The sequence below is a fragment of the Mustela putorius genome, unplaced genomic scaffold (genome assembly GCF_011764305.1).
Source record: "Mustela putorius furo isolate JIRA1106 unplaced genomic scaffold, ASM1176430v1.1 tig00004033_pilon_pilon_pilon, whole genome shotgun sequence".
Lineage (NCBI taxonomy): Eukaryota > Metazoa > Chordata > Mammalia > Carnivora > Mustelidae > Mustela > Mustela putorius.
The window spans coordinates 3687728-3699456 of record NW_025422169.1 but is presented as its reverse complement, the minus strand read 5'-3'; the positions used below and the strand labels follow the sequence as shown (position 1 = coordinate 3699456).

Here is an 11729-nt window from a genome sequence, read left to right as displayed (position 1 = left end):
ACCAGGTTTCATTATTTTTATGGCCAAGTACTGTTCTCTTCTGCATATACATCCATACCTCCTGTCCTCTTTATCTATTCATCTATCAGTGAACACTTCTGTTGTTTCCATATCTTGGCTATTATAAATAATACTGAAATAAGTGTATGGGTGCACATATCTTTTTGAATAATTTTCTTTGGGTAAATATGCAAAATAGTGGAATTACTGAACCAAATGGTATTCTTAATGTTTTGAGGAACCTCCATACTGTTTTCCATTGTGGCTCCACCAATGTACATTTTCGCCAGTAGTGCACAAGGGCTCCCTTTCCTCCACATCTTTGTCTTGTTGTTTATTGCCTTTTGGATCTTAGCCATCCTGAGGGATGTAAAGTGCTATCTCATGGTGGTTATGATTTTCATTTCCCTGATATTCAGTGACTTTGAGCATCTTTTCGTGTGTCTTTTGGTCTTCTATTTATCTTTTTTGAAAAAATATCTATTCAGGTTCCCTGCTCATTTTTTTAAAAGACACATTTATTCAGCATCATGATCAGACTCTTATTTACCATTCAACAGCATGGGTGCCAAAAAACAAAACAAAAACCCCTCCATTAAAACCCTATGTTGGCATGCTTTGCACTTTTCGTGGAACAGAAATTGAAATAACATGTCATACGATTCATCACAAATACAGTCCTTGAGTTTTTTGCCCATGCGTGTGAGTATCGTCTAAAACACATCTTCTTTGTAGCAGCCCAGGCATGCCACCGCTGTGCTTGGCTAAGGTCACAAATCTTTTGTAAACTATAGCTTCCCTGTCACTTCTCTGGCTCTTCTCTCCTGCTAAACTTTATTTCCTGGCAGTAATGAAAATCCACTGCCACTGCCATACCTACGGCCAATGCTGGAACCACCATAGCCACCTTGGTTTCGTGGTTTGCCAAAGTACTGGGCTCCACCACCATAGGGGCCAGACTATCTGCCTCCAGAATTCCCTTCACTCATGGGTCCAAAATTTGCAGATTGATTGTTGTAATTGCCAAAACCATTATGGCTTCTGCCACCCCCAGAGTTGCTTCTGTAATTACCAAATCCATTATAGCCATCCCCATGGCTGCCGCATCCACCACCATCTCGACTGCCACCATGCTGCCTTGCTGTCTACAAAGTCATGGTCATTAAATGTTACAAAGCAAAGCCTCTCTTCTTGCCACGGTCTCGGTCAAGATTTCAATCACGTCAATTTTCTGACACCATTCAAAATAATCTTAGATGGGGGTGCCTGGGTGGCTCAGTGGGTTAAAGCCTCTGCTTTCGGCTCAGGTCGTGATCTCAGGGTCCTGGGATGGAGCCCCGCATCAGGCTCTCTGCTCAGCAGGGAGTCTGCTTCCTCCTCTCTCTCTCTGCCTGCCTCTCTGCCTACTTGTGATCTCTGTCTGTCAAATAAATAAATAAAATCTTTAAAAAAAATAATCTTAGATGATGTTCTTCCGTGACTTCTTTAATGCCACCAATAAAACACTTTTTCACAGTTAAGCGGGCACCATGTCTTTCAGAATCTTCTCTTGAGACAACCCTCTGGTCCACAACTCTTCCATCCACCTTGTGCGGCTCTGCACTCATGGCTCCATCCACCTCCTCCACACTGGCATACGGGATAAGCTCAAAGCCTCTGGAGCCCTTGGTGTTCAGATCTCTCACAACCCTACAGTCCTCAAGTGCTCCCCAGGGCTCAAAGATGGCTCCTCACATTCTCATCGGTGCTTTCAACACTCGGACCTCCAAAGAAGAGCTTCCACAGCTATTCAGGCTCTTTGGGAGACTCTGATTTAGACATGTTGGTGGTGGGAGGGGACACTTTTATGATGCTTTCTTGGCAGTGTCCACAGGCAGAAAAGCTCCCCTGCTCATTTTTAATTGGATTTTTTTTTTTTTGGTGTTGATCTATATAAGATTCTTTATATATTTTGGATATTAACCTCATATCAGATAAAACCTTTGAAATGTCTTCTTCCATTCAGGAGATTTCCTTTTTGTTTTGATGTTCTCCTTTGCTGTGCAAAATCATTCCATTTTGGTGTAAAACAAATAGTTGACTTTTGCTTTTGTTTCCCTTGCCTGAGGAGAAATATACACAAATATGTTGCTAAGACCTTACATCCAGGAGATTACTGCCTTTGTTATCTTTTAGGAGTGTTATTGTTGCAGGTTTCATATTTCAGGTCTTTAATCCATTTTGAGTTTATTTATGTGTGTGTTATAAGAAAGTGGTCCAGCATTCTTTGGCATGTAGCTGTCCAGTTTTCCCAGCACCATTTATTAAAGAGTGTCTTTTTTTCCTCTTTGTGTATTTTCATCTTAAGTTAATTGACAATATAGGTGTGGGTTTACTTCTGAGCCTTCTGTCTTGCTCCATTGGTCCATGTGCCTGTGCCCAGTACCATACTGTTCTCATTTCTGTAGTTTTATAGTAGATCTTGAAATCTAGGATTGTGATACATCCAACTTTGTTTTTTCTCAAGCTTGCTTTAACAATTTGAGGTCTTTTGGGGTTCTATATAAATTTTAGGATGATTTGTTCTTTTCTGTAAAAAATGCTATTGGTATTTTGATAAGGATTGCATTGAACCTGTAGATTGCTTTGGGTAGTGTGGACATGTGTGTGATATTAAGTCTTCCAATCTGTGAGATATCTTTCCATTTGTTTGTGTTAGTTTCTTTTATGAATGTCTTGTAGTTTTTAATGCATGGGTCTTTCATTATCTTGGTTGAATTTATTCCTAGGTATTTTATTCTTTTTGGTACAGTTGTAAATTGGGTTGTTAGTTTCTTTTTTGGCTTGTTCATTGTTAGTGTATAGGAATGGAACACATTTCTGTATGTTAATTTTTGTTTCCTTCATTGTCACTGAATTCAATGTTGGTTCAAATTATTTTTTGGTTGAGTCTTTAGGGATATATGTATATAGTATCATGTCATCTGCAATAGTGACAGTTTTACTTCTTCTAGCAGATGTTTTTGTATAGTTTCCTTGACTGAATGCTGCATCTGGAACTTACAGTTCTGTATGGAATGAAATTACTGAGAGTGGACATCATTGTTTTGTTCCTGATCCTAGAGGAAAAGCTCTCTGTTTTTCACCATTGAGAATGATGTTACCTGTGGGTTTGTCATAGATGGGCTTGACTATGTTGAGGTATATTCTCTGTAAACCCAGTTTGTTGAGAGTTTTTATCATGAACAGATATTGTATTTTGTCAAATGCTTTTTCTGCATCTAATGAGATGATCATTGGGTTTTATCCTTCCTTTGTTAATGTGATGTGTTACATTGATTTGTGAGTATTGGACAACACCTACATTCCTGAAATAAATCCCACTTGATGGTGGCGAATGATGCTTTTCATGTATTGTTGAATTTGGTTTAGTAATATTTTCTGGAGGATTTTAAAATCAGTGTTCATCAGGCCTATTGGCCTGTAGTTTTCTTTCTTTAGTGTCTTTTTTGTTTATTTTGGTATCAGGGTAATGTTGGCCCTCATAAAATAAATTTGGAGGTTTTCCCTTTCTTTCCTGTTGTTTGGAATAGTTTCATGCCATTGTGGTAAAAAAAAAAAATGCTTGATATGATTTCAGTCTTTTAAAATTTATCAAGACTTGTTTTGTGGTCTATCACGTGATCTTCCTGGAGAATGTTCCACATGCACTTGAAAAGAATGTGTATTCTGCTATTCTTGGATGGAATGTTCTGTGTATATCTGTTAAGACTATCTCGTCTAATGTGATCTTCAAAGCTATTGTCTCCTTGTTGATTTCCTGTCTGGGTGGTTATCCTTTTTGATGCAAATGGGGTATTAAAGTTCTCTACTATTATTGTTAATATTACTGTCAACGTCCCCCTTTATTTCTGTTAATATGTGCTTTATACATTTAGGTGCTCTATTATTAGATGTGTAGATATTTATAGTTGCTATAGTCTCTTGTTGGATTAAACCCTTTAATCACTATGTAATACCCTTCCTTGTCTTTTGCTACATCTTTGTTTCAAAGTCCATTTTGTCTGATATAAATATAGCTAACCCTACCTTCTTACTTCCAAGTGCATGGAATATCTTTTTCTATTTTGTCCCTTTGAGTCTGTATTTGTGTTTTTTTTTTAAGATTTTATTTATTTATTTAAGATTGAGTGAAAGAGCAGGAGAAAGACGGAGGGGAGGTAGAAGCAGACTCCCTGCTGAGCAGGACTTGATTCTGGGGCTCCAGGATCATGACCTTAGCTGAAGGCAGATGCTTAACTGACTGAGCCACCCAGGTGCCCCAAGTCTGTTTTTGTCTTTAGGTGTGAAGTGAGTCTCTTGTAGGTGGCATAGAGAAGAACCTTGGTTTTTAATCTATTCAGTTACTCTGTTCTTTGGTTGGAGCATTTAGGCCATTTACATTTAAATAATTATTGATTGCTATGTTCTTAACTGCCTTTTTGTTAATTGTTTTCTGGTTGTTTTGGTAGATCTTCTCTGTTCCTTTCTTCTTCTCTTGCTCTCTTCCCTTGCAGTTTGATGGCTTGCTTTAGTGTGACTTTGTATTACTTTCTCTTTATTTTATGTGTATCTGTTTTAGGCTTTAGACTTGTGGTTACTATTGTTTTTATATATAAAAGCAGTCTGTATTAAAGACTGGAGAACAGTCTATATTAAATTGATGGCCTCTTAAGTTTAAACACATTCTTAAAGAACTACATTTTTGCTCCTCTCTCCAGGTTCTATGTATATGATGTCATATTTTATATTTAAAAATTTTGTATATCCCTTGACTAATTTTTGTAATTATAATTCACTATAGTAGTTTTGTATTTTTAATTTCCCTACAGGCTCTGTAAGTGATTAATCTACTACCTTTATGTGTGTTTGCTTTTATCTATGATTTTTTTCCTTCCATAATTTTCTTATGTCTTGTTATGACCTTTTCTTTTCCACTTAGGTCCCTCTAGTGTTTCTTGTGAGGGTGGTTTAGTAGTGATGAGCTCCTTTAACTTTTGCTTGTCTGAGAAACTCTTGATCTCCCCTTCAGTTCTGAATGTCTCACTTGTCAGATACAATATTCTTGGTTTTAAGTGTCTTCCTTTCTCCACTTTGAATGTATCATGCCACTCCCTCAGGAAAGCAAAGTTGCTGTTGAAAAATCAACCGATAGCTCCATGGGGTTTCCCTTGTATGAAACTGTTTTCTTTTCTTCTGTTGCTTTTAAGATTCTCTCCTTTTCATCCATTTTAATTATTATGTGTCTTGGTGTGGACTTCCCTGAGTTCATCTTTTTTGAGGCTCGACACGATCCCTCGACATGACTATAGATTAGGGAAGTTCTCAGGTATTATTTTTTTCAAATAAATTTCTTTGCCCTCTCCTCTTTTTTTCTCCTCTGGGTTCCCTAGAATGCAAATGCTTGAGGATGTTGCAGAGATTCCTTAACCTATCCTCATTTTTATTATTCTTTTTTCTTTTTGCTGCTCCGTTTGACTTTATTCATTTCCATGTCTTCCAGATCATTTAACCATTCTTCTGCATCCTCTAATCCACTGTTGAAACCCTCTATTGTATTTCTTTTTATTTCTGTTATTGTATTCTTCTGTTTTCTTTTTAATTTGTCATGTCTTTGTTAAAATTCTCACCGAGTTCATCCACTCTTTTCTCAAGTCCAGTATCTTTATGCCATTATTTTGAGCTCTATATCAGGTATATTGCTTTTGTCTGTTTTATGTAGCTGTTTTTTTCTATGATTATGTCTTGTTTTTTCATTTGGGTCATCCTCTGTCTCCTCATTTTGTCTGATTCTGTGTTCATTTCTGTGTATCAGATAGGTCAGCTATGTCTCTGGTCTTGGAAGTAGTGGCCATGTTTAGAAGAGGTCCTGTTTTTCCCTGCATTGCAATCTCCCCCATCCTGGCCCCCCAGTCACAAGAACCTCCAAGAATGTTCTCTCTGTGGGCTATATACGCCCTCCTGTTGTGACTGAGCTGTGACTGCTCTGGGCATGATGATGATGGGGTTGGCCTTCAGCTCAGCTGGCTGAGTGACCTACTATGCCTGCTGTGAGTTTACCAGGCAAGGTGTGCTCCCTGTGCTGTTGAGAGGCTCAGCTGCAGCTTCTAGGGGCTTGTTGGTGGTTTGGGTCAGCGCTCAGCCTAGCTGTCTGCAGTTAGCTTCTACCACAGCTGCAGGCAAACCAAATGGCAGGATTTGCTCCATGCAGCTGCAGGAACTTTGGATATGCTGGTGAGTGGGGTTATTTCTCCCCTCCCAGGACCTCCTGTGGAGGGACACCTGCCAAAGTTGGGGTTTGGGCGGGACAAGTCTGCAGGAGAATGCCAGGTGGAGCTTGCAGTGCTAGTGAGGTGGATGAAGAGTTTTAGAGCTGGCTCTGCAAGGGTCTGGCTAGCTAGGCTGGGAAAGGACGAGAAAAATGGTGCCTTACAGTGCTTTTGTTCTTGGAGAAATGTGTAGATTCCTGCCTCTCTGCCATGCTCTCCTGTTCTAAGATTACTCAGTAAATCTTCACATATTCCCCAGGTGCTTTTCAAACTTGCATTTGTGCTGTGTCTAAGGCAGTTATTTAGCTTGCTGGCCCTTTAAGAGTAGGGACTCAGCTTCCTATTGGTCTCCTGGGGTTTATTTTTAAAGCCTTTGGAGTTAAGCTCCATTGATTTTCAGAGCTACGTGTTATGGGGACTCATCTTTCCAGTGCAAGTCCCAAGGTCAGGGATGTCCAGTAAGTGATGTGATCCCCTCGCTCCTCTGTGCTTGTGACATCCCTCCCATTTGTGGTCAGTTGTCCTGGAGGTTTGGTTCCCCTGTGTCTCCATCCCACTCTCCTTTTTGATACGGCCATCCTTCTTCTAGGAGTAGCTGTGGAAGATTTGTCTTGCCCATCTCCAGGTCATTTTCAGAGTTAGTCTCATAAACATAGTTGTTTCTTCAGTGTGCTCATGGGATGAAGGGAGCTCAGGACCCTTCGTGTCCCCTACTTTCCCAACAACCCACCACCATGTAACTTTTATTTTCTTGAGGAAAAAGGCCTTTCAAAGGATCAACGAACTACATTTAAGAACCACAGATACCATTTTCTACATTTCAAACTGTGGAAAGAGCTTTAGTTCTAATAGATCACTCTAAAGGATTTAGTAATTCATCCATTCAGTTATTGATCGTGAGTGCCTACTGTAGAGGAGCCATTCTGTTATGGTCTGCAGATATAAGATGAATAAGAGAAAATGCCATTTCTGACAGTTTTCAGAAAAGTAAGTAAGCAAATTTGAATGCAGTGATGAGGGCGAATACACGGTACAGGGGAGGTAGAGATGCATGAAGGGGTTAAGTAGAGGCATAAAAGACATCTGGGTGAGGTGATAGGTGATACCTTAGCAGAAATCAGAGGGAGGATCAGAAGTCCAAATGAGTGGGCAAAGCTTTCCAGGTAATAGCTTGTGTCAAGGCATCTGAGTCCTTTTGGGACTCAGAATGCCACAGCCGGAGGGGCTCCTAAACAACAGACATTTGCTTCCCACCATTCTGGGGGCTGAGACTTCCAAAATCATGGTTGTCTTGCTTTAACCTCACATGGAAGATGGCAGGCAGGATATTTTCCAGGCTCCTTTTATAGGGGCACCAATCCCGTTCTCAAGGGCTCTAGCCTGTGGCCCAATAATCTCCTGGAGGCCTCACTTCCAAACATTATCACCTTGGGGCTTAGGATTCAACATTTGGATTTCTGGAGGACATAAACTTTTAGACAATATCGGAGGGCCTGGAACTAAGAAAACATGAGGTATGTTTGCAATGCTGGAGTAGAGATTTTTGTGTGTGTGTGTGTGTGTGTGTGTGTGAGTGTGTGTACGTGATATGAAGTTGGGGGGTGCACAGAAAAATTGTGGTGAAGGATGAAGTGGACAGGTCCTAGAGGTGATAGAAAGTTAATGAGCTTTGCATGTTATACTAATCATGACTTTTCCATTTTCAAGTGACAAAACCCAACTGAAACTAACGTCAGTGAAAGGCAGATTTATTGGTTTTCCTTACTTGAAAGGTTGGGGTGGGAGATTCAGGTTCAAATCAACCCAGGGGTGCACGCAATGTTTTTAGACCTCATTTTCTCGACTCTGCTTTTGAGTTTAGAGGTTCTATCATATTTTGCTTTATATGTTTTGAAACTTATAATTAGGTGCATATGTTTAGAATTATTAAAGTCCTCTTGATAAAAGTTCATTATGAAATGAACTTTTCATCTCTGATAAATATTCTTTGCTCTGAAATCCTCTGAAGATTAAATTCTACTGTTGGTCCTTCTGGGGTATAATGCAAGTTGCTGGGTGTATGGCCTTTCTAGATGATCTCTTTCTAAGTATAGTACTAGCCAACCCTTATAATTTCCTCCTTGTTCCTTGTATCTTGCATCTAGAGGGCTTCTCTTTAATTAATCACCTGATGGCTCTCATGGCAGTTTTGCAGATTAAGACTCCAGGATTTATGTATATGATGTAGAAGGGCAGGAAAAGAAGTAAGGAAAAGAGTTTGGGGAAGCCCAGAGGCATGGATATATTGGAATTATAAAAACAGGGCCTATTTATATGCCCTTTAAAATTTTTATACATGACCTAGTTTTAATATGTTTAAAGAAATTGTTTTCTGTACGTATGCCCAAGAACACCTTCTGGCATTCCCATGATTCCAGTTCTGAAATAAATTGTAGGTACCAAGTAACTCACCATGTCAAGTTACCAAGTAACTCACCATGAGCCAAAAGTTGACTCATCTGTCTGGATGGATTTACAAAGAACTGTAAATTTGGAAAACCAAATAGAAACCATTTCTTTGTAAACAAATTAGTCTTTCTTTAATAAGATTACTTTGTCCAAGTTAATCAACAAAATATACAAACTTCCAACAAAACAAACATCAAACTGTTAACTTACAGTTAAATCTTGGCTTTCTAAAATTCCTGTGGATATTTCAGATTTTTAAATGAACTAACTCAGCACACTATCCTTACTTCTCCACATTTCTTTCAGTTTCAAGCATTCCGTATCTGTTCCCTCAAGAAGAATAAAGATAAAAAAAAAAGAAATAAAAAAATAAAATCCCAAAATCTCCTCCTTTTTTTTTTTTCAATATGGGAAAGCATCTCAGGATCTAGGAAAAATTAATAGATTGGGAAAATAGTCAATTATTACAAAAGTATTATTCTCCATATGCTGAGATTACTTGATTCACTGTTGAGGAAGAAAAAAGTGTACTTGCTGATTACTTGATACTCTGAAAGGCCAGTCTTTCCCTAGGAGGCTCATAACCAAATAAAGAAGTAAAAAGGAAAGCAGATGATAAAATAGAAAATATGCTGGAGACATTAGTAGGGGCAGCTGCAGTAAAAGCAGAGAAGTGATGATAGGATGGAGAGTGACAGAAAACACTTTCTCTGGTTGCAGAGAAAGTTACCCTGTGGGGGTCTGTCCCTCGGTAGCAGTCGAGCATCCTGTGGTGTGGGAAAATTATGTTCCCCAGGGGCTAGATACTTCCATGGTTTCAGTTTGTTTTCATGAGCCAAGGAGCCTCATTCAGACTGTGGTACAGCCTCTGTCTCACATGAAGGGACTTTCGTCCCAAATATCCTGAAGGAACAGAGTTCAGAGTGCTTTGAAAATTTTGTAACTGTGACTTTAAAAACACAAGTTAAAATAAAATGTTTTCTTAAAAATGTAAGTTAATGAAATTAACTTCCCTAGAAATAACAATTTTGTATTGATCAATACCATTAGGGAATTTGGGCAGTTAGACAAATGTTTAGATAGTTTCCAAGCCTTCAAGGGACAGAAAATCTGTCTTATTTTTTTTTCCCAGAGACTAGAAGAAACAAATGATTCTCATTTTATGAGACTAGTGTTACATTTATTTAAAACCAGATATACAAACTATGAGAAAAGAAAACTATGCAATAATCTTATTGGTGAATTTAGAGACAAAAATTTAGCAAATAAGTTTGCATTGTATTATGTAATGCAGTATAACCAATCTATATCTTTCCAAGAAATGTGAGGATGTTTCCATTTCAGAAAAATTTATTAGTGTTCTCCTCCTCATTTATAGATTAAAGGAGAAAAACCATATGATCAACATAATGCATGCAAAGAAAGTTTTCAATGAAATTCAGCAATTATGATAAAACAAAACAAAAATTCTTGGCAAATTAATAGAAAGGAATTTCCTTAATCTAATATAAATTTATAGCAAACATCACATTTGGTGATAAAATTCTAAGATAATTTATATTAGATTTAGAGGCAAAGCCTTTTTTTTTTAAGATTTTATTTATTTTTTTGACAGACAGAGATCACAAGTAGGCAGAGAGGCAGGCAGAGAGAGAGGAGGAAGCAGGCTCCTGGCTGAGCAGAGAGCCTGATGTGGGGCTCAATCCCAGGACCCTGAGATCATGACCTGAGCTGAAGGCAGAGGCTTTAACCCACTGAGCCACTCAGGTGCCCCTAGAGACAAAGCCTTTAATAAGAAATTCAAGAAAACAAAACTAATAAGAAACTTCTGTAATATTTCTGGACCCAAGCTTAATATGGAAATATCAATAGCTTTTCTATAGGTTACCTATGATTATTTATATAATGTATGAGAAAGAAAAGACACCATTTATTATAGTTAAAATGTGCCAGTAATAAATTTAACAAAAGATATAGGATATCTTTGTGGAAAAAAATATAAAATGTTATTGGTGGACAAAAAAAAGAACTTGACGAATGAAACACAATAATTGAATTCATAAATACCATTACAGTAAAAACTGCAGAAAATTTTTTTAAAAATTACATTTGAAAAATGTTTCCCCAAATGCTTATAATATTCAGGCCATGAATATATAAAATTCTTTTTTTTAAAAGAACAGAATAGGAAGGAGATGATATTTGTGAAACTAGACATTGAGACACATTTACAAAAGTGTGGTGTTGGTTCAGATCAGAGAGGGAGATGGGAACAAAGTAGAGAACTTGGACAGACCCATGTATGTGGAAACTTGGTGAATGATAGGATGGTGTTATAAAGCAGTAGGGGAAGGGTCATTTATTCAGTGCATTCTGGTTCAGCTGGTTCTCTGAATTAGAAAAATAAATAAAATTATATCACTACTTACAACACAAAGTAAATTCCAATTGGATAAACATTTTGAATCTTTAAAATAAAGTAACAGATTATTATATCACCAGCCATAAGAATCGGGAAAGACTGGTAAATTTGAATAAAATCAAAGATTTTTTGGAACAAAAGGGATCAAATTTAAATGGTAAGCTATAAGGTAGTAGATAATGTTTGTAACATGCATACTTGACATAGGGGTTGCTTTGGAAATATGGATCTGCAGGGGAATTGCCTGGGAATAGGAAAGACACCAAAGCACTATCACCAGAAATCCAGGAGAGATACAAAGCAATGATGGAAAATAGGCAGAAGTGTAAATGGCTTATCTACTTCCAAGCACAAGAATGAAACTAAACAAGAACACAAGGAATCTGATCAAAGGTATCTTCCAAAATTGTCTTTGCCCATGTAACAAGACTTTCACGGTAATAGTATTATAATGAGGAAACCACATGCAAATGAGGCCAAGCAGTAATTGAAGAAATACTGAATAACTTTCTCCAAATGGTAAAAATGATCAAATTACAGATTGAAGAAACTCAACAAACTCCAAGCAGGAT

At 37.9% G+C, this 11729-nt stretch overlaps 1 pseudogene; it reads right to left on the bottom strand.

Moving 5' to 3' along the window:
- Positions 1 to 827: 827 nt before the first annotated feature.
- Positions 828 to 1821, bottom strand: LOC123389784 (annotated as a pseudogene).
- Between the last annotated feature and the right edge of the window lie 9908 nt (positions 1822 to 11729).